This window comes from Sturnus vulgaris, chromosome 8, assembly GCF_052056855.1.
Source record: "Sturnus vulgaris isolate bStuVul1 chromosome 8, bStuVul1.hap1, whole genome shotgun sequence".
NCBI classification, from domain to species: Eukaryota; Metazoa; Chordata; class Aves; order Passeriformes; family Sturnidae; genus Sturnus; species Sturnus vulgaris.
Window position 1 is genome coordinate 27,909,366 of NC_142250.1, and position 10,882 is coordinate 27,920,247.

The following is a 10,882-nucleotide window of genomic DNA, read 5'->3' on the forward strand; positions in this document are numbered from 1 at the left end:
TGCAGTGCCTTCCTATAAAAAGTTACAGTCTGAATTATCCAAGTGTTAAGAGAATTTAGCCTGTACACAGAGGAGTTGAAAGCCATCCAGCACTAAATCAGTGTAAATTACGTGGCTGGAACAAAACTTCACACCAAAAAATTGCAGGATTAAGCCTACAGATCACATTGTTAATGTTGGTTATCTTCAGAACATGTCAACAGACATCTCCTCTTCCTCCACTGAGCATTTAGACAGTAAAACACCTGAGAAAGGTGTTGCTTTGCAGATTTGCACTCTTTCCTGTGACTTGGTTTCTCTTTCTATGAGCCCTGAAGAACTGTTTTGGTCGTCAGCCATGAATTACCTTTGCAAAGTAAATTTCTTATGTAGGAACAGCTGCATAGGTTAGAATTTCTAACACTGACATGAGAGTACTTTGTGTCACTTGAAGAGCCATTGAAAACTCTCATGAAATAGTGACATTTCAAAGCAGACTTCTTTTGCAGAAATCTGAAATAACTTCAACCAATTTTACATCTCATCAAAACTCAAAACACAGATACTCTGACTACTGCAATGTCTCACTATTTTATTATTTCTTAACATTATTATAGAGGTTTCAACAAATATTGAGGTGTTAAAATAGTTTTTTTGTTGTTATCAAAATGCATATTGAGTTATAGCAAAAGTTTCGTGCTTGTGGAAAATTACATACAGTCTTCATGTGCACACTCTGAATCCTCAGTTGGAATAATAACCTGAAAATGAGATAAATTTCCCTTATTTGCTCATGTATGCAAATTAGTCACAGAGCACCTGAACTAAAATTATGAACTGACAATATAGATCACATATGGTAGAAGTCATTCAAAATATTAATACATTTATGGAGAGTTTAGAGAGTCTGAAAAAGCTGTCAAGAGAACACCTGCAATGTTGCTTCTATGACCATATCAGGTAATTTATCACCATTTCAGCTACATCCTGTTCACAGCAATGCTCCTTGAAAGTGCTAACATAGAATTCTCAAAAAGGCTGTTATCTGCCTTCTTGGATTCCTCAACTACTGTCTCAAGAGCTGATAGTGCATCACACTGGAGAAGAGTGATGAAAAGAAAGTTGTCATTGCTCTGGCTGCATTCAAGTTCATGTCCAGCTCACACTCCACCACTTCTCCTCCAAGTTCATTTCAGAGATGGTATTTGTTATTTCTGTTCTCTACTGTCCTGTCTACTTCCTCACACCAATAAAGTCTGAGCCTGGGGAAAGAGGTGACTTCATGAGCTGGATGAATGCTCACCTTGTTAGTTACCCCGTGGCACTGCAGACGCCAAGGAAGGAGGATAAGCCGTGGGCAGTCATGCAGGAATTCTTCAGAACACTCTCTAATCTCCAGCACTTTGCAGCTCAAGGACTGCCCAAATCAAACAGGATTCATGTACATGCAGTAATTCTGAGTACATTTCCCTCCATGAAATTGTCCAGCCTCTGTTTGAATCTGCAAACTACATATCCCCAGTGTCCTGATGCAAGGCATTTCATAGCTACACCCTGCCTGAAGAATTACCTCTTTTGGTTTCCCTTGGACATGCCAGTTTCTGACTATTCATGTATCAGATAAACAATAGAACAAGTGGTCCAATCTTGTCTTACTACTCAGGAACATTTCTCTACAAAAAGTTATCCACATCTACTAGAATCTAGCCAAACACTGGCTAAATATGGCATCAAATTAATCAGCATTTCATACACTTCCAGGTGAAAGTTTAGAAAATCCACAGCATTAGTTTTCCACTCCATATCATCCCAATTTCAAGGACATTCATACCCTGTCTTTCTACACAACACTTAGCTAAAGCATGCCTCATTAGCTCACATGCAAGCCTTCATGCCTCCATAACCTAAATTTCTTTTCTCACCTTCCTCAGATGATATTTCTTACCTCATTGTTGAAGCTCAAATTGATTTACTGCCCCCAAACACAATTCAGATGCTCTACGCTTTCCTGGCCCCTTTAAACTCTCCTCAATGGCAACGGGTATGGAAGTGCTGTTCAGGTCCTTGCATTTAACATCATTTGATTCTTCTCTCCCTGTCCTCCATCTCCCTCACCTCCCCTTATTTGTATTCTCATCAGTGTCACATTAAATGCTGTGGAACACGCTTTTAGGGTAATAACAGGCCTGAAGTTTATGAAAAAAAAAAGATTGATATCAGCTTCATAAAACTCACGGGAAGCAATATCTTTTCTGTGCCTTGCCATCCCTTTAACTGCAGCTGCCTTTATACATTGTGGAGGGAGAAAAGAGTTTAAAAAAAAAATAGGAGGAAAAAGGCGATATCTCCAAACAGCAGTGGGATTTTGGAACCTGGTGTGCCATTAATTTCTTTATCGCTTTAACAGCAAGGAAGTTGCACTTGCTTCTTTGTGTATTTCAGTGGTGTGTTCCTTTCAAGGGCTTGGTAATCTTTTTCCTTAAATGTCAGTAGATTCTGAAATGCTCAAGCTTTGTAACCAGTGGTTTATAGCCATCAAACACCAAAAGGGCAGCAGATGAAGAAACTGTCTATTATTGCAGAGAAATTGAATATATGCCAGGTATCAGGATGGAACGTGAAATGAGGCAGTGAAATCAGGCTGGAGTTTTGCACTGCAGCCCAGGCTGGTGGCACCTGGTTCCCTCTGTGAGCCTGCACCATCAGGCTGAATGGTGTCCCTCACCTCTTTATCTGCAAGTGGGTTCTTCTGAATATGAACCCAAAGCCACATTTGGATAGGGTCATACCCACACTGTGCATTATTGGCTTTGACTACAGGACTTATGTGGGATCCACCACTTATTTCAGCAGCAATTCCATCAGATCTCTCTGCTCCAGAGCAGCACCTGTGTCAAACAGAGTCTGCTGCAGCTGCAGGAGGGGAGGGTGGGCTGCAGACCTCACAAAGCTTAAGGACCCTTTTAGGGTTGTACACCAGTTAAACAGCATAAGGCTTTTGAGCAAAACCTCCCTGATTTTATTCCAAGAGACACTGGAGAGGCAAAGGGAGGTACTAGACTGCTCAGCCTTACAGCACCCACAGACACTCTCTCACCTGAAATTGCCCATATGACTTAAAGCAGCATCTCCCATATCTCTGTATCTTTCCGAATCAGTGCCTTAGCAAAACTTTTTTCGAATAATTTCTCTTTCAATGGTCTGTTTTTCTATTCCCAAGTCACAGTTTAACCTTTGGTTTTGCAGGTTGGAAGAGTGACACAAGTACACTTAAGATGAGTAAACCTTTTTCTATTTATTTTTCTTCCCTTTTTTGTTGCAGTCATTTTTTGTAGTTTTTACTCTTGATATTAGATATTAAATTCGACAAAAAGGTAAAAACCACTGCGTTTCAGCTTTCTGCTTCACTGCCTCTAAATATGTGATTTCCCCCATTTTTAATTATTTTTTAGATGCTTCCAATTTAGCAAAACTTGCTAAAATGGACAGATGAGGGGTGGGAGAACCTGAAGAAATAAGCTACCTTGCCAAAACCATCCCACTAATCCCATCAACTAGTCTGTGTTTGCCAGAAGCAATTGCAAAACAACAAACTGGCTTTCTATTTTTAAAATTGGCCAAATTGTCCTGGCTTCGCGTTTCCCTAGTGCCAACAGACAAATTGCTGTAATATAGCTATCCCAGCAGAGGCATGATTCTTAGCTTAGTAAAGTCAGTGGGAGTTTCTGCACAGGCTTTTCTCTGAGCTCTGGAACAGTCCATACAGGCACTTGACCCACAGCCCTTCTCAGGGATAATCCAATAGGTGTCCACTCAGTGCTCAGCATCACAAGATGGAAAGTAAGGAGATGATTTTGAAATCCTGAGTTCAGGTAAAATATTTGTCCATTTCCATCTACATTCTTCTCCTCTCCTCACTTTTTTAGTTTGTTTTTGGTTTTTTTTTTCTGTATAAGGAAAGGATTTTCCAAATGTGTCCAGCTCAGCTATAGGTGATGACTGACCAGACAAAAAGGGAAGGCAGCCAGAAGGTTGCAATGTCAAAGAAATCGACAGAGGATTAATAGCTCTCAAAGAGCTATGTTGTCAGATAATCACTGATTGCAGTCACTGAGTACAGGCCTTTCCCCAGTAATTCCAAGATCAGGCTCATCAAAGCGTGTTCCTAGTCACAAATGTGTAAAAATCGAGTAATTCTCAGAAAAGTGTTAAATAAACACACGTTGCCTGTCCTAAAAGACTTTGGAGAATGATTGAAAAGCTTTTACAAGGATCATAGCTTGCCCTGAAAGGGTAGCACAGCCACAGCTCTTAAGCTAATCATCCTTTGGGTTGCAGAGCAAAAAGACATTGCAGAGCCGAGTTAACTATCAAAAGAAATTGAGTGAAACAGCCCAGACTGACTGACCAGCCTTTGGGTTCAGAGCAGGTCCTTCAGTTCTGAAAAGTATTAAAGAATGAAGTATTTCTTCTGCCAGGTAAGAGGACCTCTCAGGGCATAGCACAGGTTGACCCAGTTGAAATGAAATCATTCTACAAATACCATGGAATTGTTATAGGAAGCTAGCAATGCCCCAATCCCAAATCAGATCCAAGCTTTGGAGAAACATGTAAGTAGATTGAATGAACCCTGTTGGTTGGGGAAATATCTCCAAACCAGTGAATTAATATTGCAGAGCAGAGGATTATTCACTGGAAAGCTAAGGGGATTTTGGCTGGGTATATAGCTACTGGATTTAATCTCTAGCCTGTGCTGCCTTTGCTCTCCCAGCCCACCTCCTACAGCTGCTGGGATTTGGCTCCTTCTCTGCTTTACAGTTGAACAGAGTTAGAAGTACATCCAGCAGCACTTGAGGAGCTGCTTGTGGCACTTGATAAACAGCTCTGGATGCAGCATTGTTAATGTGTCTGGAGACGTGCTGAGTGAGGGATGCCTCAGGAGTCACCTCTGTCCCTCAGTGTGCTTCTCTCTGCTTGGATATCAGGGCTGCATTCGTCTGGAGTCAGAGGCAACGGCTGGTAAATAACAAGAAGTATCAAGAGGGAGCAGATGAGGGGAAGAGACACAATTTACTGAATAATAATGCCAGAATTCAATGCACCAGAGCACTTTGATTTAGCTGTTTCAGGGACTGGCAGCCCACAAAGCAGCACTTCACCTGCAGTAAGAACACTGCAAATCTGAGTAAGGACAGGGAGAAAGTGTACAGATCATATCCTGGGACATGGAGCAGGCAAATATTTAAACCCTTAGCCAACTGCTTCTCAAAGCCATCCTTCTCCTGCCACTGCAGTCCCTTCCATCACTGCTATTTATCTGAAAATGGAGACAGTAAAAGCAGCTGTAAGGAAGATGAAGTTTGCTTGGTCTTTGGTTCATTGACAGTGGCCAGAAACAGCTGCAGCAATCTCATATTGCTCCCAGCTTGATGGGAGGAACATGGGGAGACTTGGAAGTTCAGCAATTCTGAGTATGGACAAGAAAACAGTTTTGTCAAGGAAAATGTTGAAAATCACTGTAATAGATGTTCTTTCTATCTAAAATATGAGTTTGGTCATCCTGAAGCAGGGTGGCTGGATGCAGTCCCAAATGGCTACCAAAGCACTTGAACCCAATATGTGGGCATTTAGCTGCAAAGATGGTCAAAAGAGCCTGTGAAGGCAGCACAAACAAATTCTTAATACCCAGCTGTTCCCATGAAAGCTTTTGCAATTATTGCAGCTCAATATCAAACTCTACTGACTGCAAGCAATTCTTACTTTTAGACATTTCTACTCTTCACTTCCTGAGGACAGAAACACTCTCAGCCTTTTTACTGTTCTACAAGGAGGCTTGAGCAATTAACTTTGTTTTACCACTCAGTTCAGAGTGGGTGAAGATTTTAGATATAAACTGAAGGAGCATCCATGGATGCAATGAAAAGCACAGATCCTTTCATGATTCACTTTGGTGACCTTGTTCTCTCTCCCTGTTTCACCTTTCAAAGATATTTCAACTCTGAAATCTATTGTGTTTCCTCTTCTCTCCCGATTCCACCCTGGCTTTTAAGGTTCTCTCTGCCCTGATTTTATCTCTGGTGCTGTACATCACGTATGTGCTGTTAGCATTGCCACAGAGGTCACAATTTTTCACCAGCTCATAAAGACACACACTTAGATGCAATCCAGTAGGAGCCCAGTTCTACAGACATGGAATGAACAGGAAAATACTTTTGGTTCATGTGAATTTATAAATCACACCCAGAATCCTGCATTTCCATTGCAGAACATCTACATTACTTTTTTTGAGTATTGTGTGTGCATTTGCATATGTATATATATGTACAAATAAACCCCACATGTATATAATATGTATAGATAGAAGTACACACACACTGTGCATGTTGAAATATGAAGTATATGTTATTGGCTCCCCTGCTCCTCTGATTTTTCAATGTTATCTCTCTTTTTTTCTGATAACAGCATTCAGGAGCTGTGAAAATGGGTATTTTTGAATATATGGCATTTCACCTTCCCAAACATTACTTTATATAAGACATATGTGTGAATGTACAGTTGTTTGCACTTTAATAATTCTTCCTCTAATTCTGTAGTTTAAGATATTGAATTCAATTTTGCTTCTGATCCAATAAGGATTCATTATGAAAGAAAAAGATAAGAGTTTCTCCTTCCTCCTTCTTTGTAACAGGAGTCCCAGCTGGCACACCATATTTTCTATCCTGCAGACATAGGTTTGACTTACCTGCTTCCTCACAAAACTATGTTGAAGTCAGCTTGACTATAAGTAAATTTCCATTTGGAAAGAAAGAAACACAGAAGAAATGCTGGAACCTGACTGCTCTCTGCAAATGTCCATTGATTAACTCAGTTATCTTCATGATTCTAGGATGCTCTGATTTCAGAGTACCACTGCAACATAATAAAAAATCAGGTTGCTGCTATTTATTGCTTTATTGCCAGTAACAGCAAGGCACCCACACAGTGCAGGGAGAGGAAATTGTCTCTTGGTAAAGATTAAAACTGTAATTTGGGATCTTGTTCAAAGACGTGGTCTAATTAAAAAAAATTCTATTAAAGAGATACAAAATGATCTATGTGTCTAGTCATCAGTCAGACTTTATTAAAATAGTTCAAGCTATTGTTTGCTATTTTTTCATCCCTAGGAACTTTAAAAAGAACAATATTCAAAAATACTCCTAAAATGAAGTGGTAAAAAGTTTTGAAACTCATGCAGAGACAGAGAAAAATCAATAAACCTTGGACATCCAGATTCACTGAATTATTAAATAAAGTTCCTGTGCCACGCCCCAAAAAAAAAATTGCCTTGTTGGCTCTGATTCTGAAAAGATCTCATATCAGCACTAGTTTTTAGGAAATTTAATCTTAGTGTGTCAGAAAGATCATGAGGAATTCCTTAGAGAGATGCTGTTTCTCGGTGCTCCAGGCACACCCTGGCCTGTTTTGACATGGGGGAAGAAAACCTCAGGCACGCAGCTTCCAAGGTAAAGCCCAGCTTTATCTGTGCAAATTCCAGGCAGGACTGGTCTCACTCTGCCTCTGCTTAAGCATTCTGCAGTAAACAGCCTACATGAAAATTCTCATCTCTCCAACCATAAAGAACACGAGAGGTTACAGCCTCAATATGCAGCTGCTCTGCCCCAGCTCAGCCGTGGACGTGCAGCTCTCCAGCCAATTCCCAGCGTGCAAGTCAAGTGCCAGCACACTCTGAGTCACAAAAGTGCTGCAGGAAAGATGATCCTGAGAGCTGAGGCTCGAGCCAAAGGACAGAGCTCCTTTATTCCACTTCTCTTGCTCTCAATTGATCTTCATGACCAAATTGCAGCCTCCAACTTCTGCATTTACTTGGACAGCATATGTGAGAATTCATCTATGTTAGAAATGGCAATATAGTATTGGCTTTCACATTTATGTACTAGGCTTTGCAAGTTATTATTAACCACAAAGAGTTTGATATAGTACAATTTGTAATTCCTTTTAACTACTTTTTGGTATAGTATAATCTGTCAGTTTATGTATGCACCATATAGCTTATATAAATAATAGCATGATAAATATATATATCATATATTACATATTATACATTATACATAATGCATCATACATTATATATTATATATTACATACTATATATTATATAGTATATATTATATATCACATATCACATATTATATACTGTATATCATATATCACATATTATATATTATATATTATATATTATATATTATATATTATATATTATATATTATATATTAGGCCTTAGCATAATATTAAAATAGAAACTATGTAATATTGAAATGCTTTTATTTGTGCAGCTAACTCAAATAATAGTGTGAAATAGCTATGCTGTCCCTCATGTTTGTGCACTATCTGAATAAGATAACAGTGACAAAATCCAGGACACAAAGAGAAGAAAAATTACTGATTCTCCTTTATCAAGAAGGGAGCTCTTTTAACAGAAGGGAGCTTCAAGAAGAAATAAAATATATTGATTTAATCTGCAAGATGGCATGCAGACAAGTCAAAGGTTAAAACCAAGCAAAAAACTCTAGGAACATCTAAACTCACAAGAATGTTTGAATATGTATAAACTCTGGTGAATATGCACTAACTCATGTAATGTAAAAATTTATAAGAACATTGTTTTAAGCTAATGATGTGGTTTTGGCAGATTGCCAAACACCCCAGCACTGGATATTGTTTTTTTCATCCCTTATTAAACTTCTAAAAATTCTAAAGAATGAACTTTGTTTTTCAAATTCTATGTACACTTTATGTACTGTGATCCTGAAATCTTCTGTCCTGTGGTCATAACTTTAGGCAGCAAAGTCTTTTTTTCTTTCCTTTGAGGTCATTTACTTTCAAAATTACACACACACAGACCATGGGCTGCCTCACAGAACCTTCAGTTCTCCACCAAGACAGAGTGAAAACACCATATGAATGTGGCCAGTAGAAAGCCTACAAAAAAAGAACAAGCCTAGAGCGTATATTAGAAAATAACTACTTTCTCCTCATTTGTTAGACCACACTAATGGAAAACCTTAAAAAAATGACTTCAAATGTTGGATGAAATTCTGTTTGTGGGTTTTTTTCCTTCCATGGAAAGCCAGTTTTATTTCTATCAAGTCTGATGTTCCATTTTTTTGCTTTAAAAACAGAATAAATAAATATTGTACCAGAGCCTGAAAGCAGAGTTAATTAAAAAGACCAAGATAATTGACAATTCAATAGTAAACTGCTAGTGCAAGCTCTGAAGTTTAAATTGGACTTTAAAATTCCTCCAGGTTTTGCTAATCTTTGATGCCCAAGGGAACAAAAGAAGTTTTTGTTTGGGGAAAATTTATGATTTTTACATGACAATCCCCTTTATTTAGCCTGATTTCCTAAGGAAATAGGATACTTTGTCAAACTGTCTGTCATTCCTCCCTTAATTACTTTTGAACACACTTGCCAATTTCGAACACATTTGAAAGGGAGATAAGTTTCACGGAGCTGCCAGGATAAAGGAGTGAAGGACTGGATGCATGCAGTGATGCTCAGCTGCTGCACACCCTGGCACAGCACAGGCACACAGAGGGCTGGGGGCAGGAAAGGGAACTGCTGGGAGAGACAACAGCTGCAAGTGCACACACACATCACCTGGCTGCTCTGGCTCTGTTGCTTGTGAAATACTTTATTTTTTTTCTTTTTTTCCTTTTTTTTTTTTTCTCTTTTTGCCTTTGAAATAATTTTCGTAGATTCAAGATACTGGAAGTTTACATTGAGTCAAGGAAGAAGATTGTCATTTACTGAATGCCATGCCATGTGGAGGACTATCACTGTTTGGGTTTTACTAATATTAGCAGTAGTAGTAATAATATTTTATTATGTAGAAGTCTCCTGGTCATTTTCAACTAAAACATGGTTATTTAAAACAAAACAAAACAAAAAACAAACCAAAACATAACACATTTTTGAGCAAATCTTTTCAAATCTTTGTTTTTGTTGTTGGCCAAATTGTGATGAGACTTCTGTCTCATCACAAGGTAGTCTACACTGGTAAATTTGTAAAATCCATGCAGAGCAGAGGTTACAGGCAGACAGAGAAGGAATAGGGAGACAAAATAGCCATGCTGTAGATTCTAAAAAGCATACTTACTCATATAGAAAATGACAGGTATATTAGGGGGAAAAAAAGGATTAATTTCTTCAGCTGTAAAGGACCTCACAGTCTATTACCATCAGCTTGTGGAAGCCAGTAGCCATCATGGCAGATGTCTTTTCTTTTCCAGTACTTCAAGAAATTAAACTGTCAGTCTTCATTTCAGCTGGTGGTATCACCATGACATGATGCTGTGCTTAAGAGGGTTTGAATTCAAAATAATTCCCTTGGCTTCACTGTCTCCCTATATCGGATCGGTATCTCCTGATGAAATCCAGGATATTGCATTCCAGACATCAAGGCAAATGAGTGCTGGCAAGCACGAGGTCGTGTTGTATTTTTGGCAATGAAATACTCCTGCTGGAAACCCTGGAGGACATCCAGAGCCTTAAGCTCCATTTTATCATCTGGGCTGGGGAACAAGTACTTTGAGCAATTCAAGATAAGACCCTCTCCCCTCAGTCAAGGCAACATCACAAGGGACAGCTCCCCCCATGCAGTTCTACATGGTTTGGCAGAGTTACACACATGATAAATCTCTCCTCTCTGCCTTCTGGGAAAGGCAACAGAAAATGACTGTTTAGAGTGTCATTACAGTACAAACTTACTTCTCTTGGTCTTTCCATAAATTTTGCTGTACCAATTTAACACCGCAGCTGTGCAAACTGTTAGTGATTCTTTGTGTCCCCAGGGAGTGTAAATTTGAGTGGGAAAGCAAGGACAGCATGAGCTCTCCACATC